The following is a 2,053-nucleotide window of genomic DNA, read 5'->3' on the forward strand; positions in this document are numbered from 1 at the left end:
CTCTAAAGACTTGTGATTCCATCTTCTAAACTTATGCATTTAAAATTTTTCAATTTAACGTTGATCCTTTTTTTTAGTTATTCTATTTTCGATGTTTGTAAAAGTGACTTAAATTGGTTTGAGTCCATACCTTTACCAAATTTCGCCGATTTCAAAGTGGCATACCTCTTAAGACTTGTGACTACACTCTCTAAAAATCTGCATTAACATTTTTCAATTTAACGTTGATCACATTTTTGACCCATTTTCATGTTAGTTATTTCTAATTTTTCCAAGACTTGTTTAACGTTGACACAAAATTGGTCTTCGAGAGTCCATACCTTTACCAAATTTAAGCCGATTCCAAAGTGGCATACCTCTAAAGACTTGTGATTCCATCTTCTAAACTTATGCATTTAAAATTTTTCAATTTAACGTTGATCACATTTTTACACATTTTCATGTTAGTTATTTCTAATTTTTCGATGTCTTGTAAAAGAGTGACTTGAAATTGGTCTTCGAGAGTCCATACCTTTACCAAATTTCAGCCGATTTCAAAGTGGCATACCTCTTAAGACTTGTGACTACACTCTCTAAATTTAACGTTGATCACATTTTTGACCCATTTTCATGTTGTTTTATCTAATTTTCCAAAGACTAGTTTAACATTACCCAAAATTGGTCTTCGAGAGTCCATACCTTTACCAAATTTAAGCCGATTCCAAAGTGGCATACCTCTAAAGACTTGTTCATACCTCTAAAGACTTTTGATTCCATTGTCTAAAAATCTGCATTAAAATTTTTCAATTTAACGTTGAACACATTTTTGACCCATTTTCATGTTATTTATTTCGAATTTTCCAAAGACTTGTTTAACGTGGACCCGAATTTGGTCTTCGAAAGTCCATAACTTTACCAAATTTCAGCCGATTCCAAAGTGGCATACCCCTAAAGACTTGTGATTCCATTCTCTAAAACTATGAATTTAAAATTTTTCAATTGGTCTTCGAGAGTCCATAACTTTACCAAATTTAAGCCGATTCCAAAGTGGCATACCTCTAAAGACTTGTGATTCCATTCTCTAAAAATCGGCATTAAAATTGTTCAATTTAAAGTTGATCACATTTTTGACACATTTTCATGTTAGTTATTTCTAATTTTCCGATGTCTTGTAAAAGAGTGACTTAATTGGTCTTACCTTTACCAAATTTCAGCCGATTCCAAAGTGGCATACCTCTAAAGACTCTAATGTCATAAGGATCGGCCGCATATATCGTATAGCTGCCATACAACTGATTGATCGGAAATGCCATAATTGCCAATCAGTTGTATGGCAGCTATAGGATATAGTCGGCCGATCCTTATGACATTTGGTAGGTCGGATTGATTAGCCAAATATGAAATCCATAGAAAATCCCAACTTCCTTACTTTACAAACACCAAAGTTATGACATTTCCGGTCAAACGGTTATATGGCAGCTATAGGATATAGTCGGCCGATCCTTATGAAATTTGCTAGGTCTCCGACCTGATTGGCCGAAAAATATGATATGTCTTTCTTGCCCCCCTGTTCCCTCCTTTCTAAATTATATGAAGTACTTGATTTTATATAAATTCATTTTCGAATTGACCTTCAACTACTTGACATTTTATTTGCCATTTTAATCCTATTTCCTGCACCGTAATTCAATTTAAAAATCCCAACTTGCTAACTTTAAAAACACGAAAGTTATGGCATTTCCAATCGGTCAGTTATATGGCAGGTATAGGATATAGTCTGCCGATCCTTATGAAATTTGGTAGGTCGGATTGATTGGCCAAAAATAAAACCCATAGAAAATCCCAACTTCCTAACTTTACAAACACCAAAGTTATGGCATTTCCGATCAATCAGTTATATGTCAGCTATAGGATATTGTTTGTACTTGGAACTTTTCGGATTGTTTTTAGGCAAATATATTGTTTCCTACCGAGGACAAAAAGAAATTGTTACTAATCAGAGCACTTATGGATGCCATCAAGATATAAGATCATCATAAGTAATACTTAAAAAGAATTTCAAAACAAATGCATA

This window comes from Drosophila rhopaloa, unplaced genomic scaffold (genome assembly GCF_018152115.1).
Source record: "Drosophila rhopaloa isolate 14029-0021.01 unplaced genomic scaffold, ASM1815211v1 contig_159, whole genome shotgun sequence".
Lineage (NCBI taxonomy): Eukaryota > Metazoa > Arthropoda > Insecta > Diptera > Drosophilidae > Drosophila > Drosophila rhopaloa.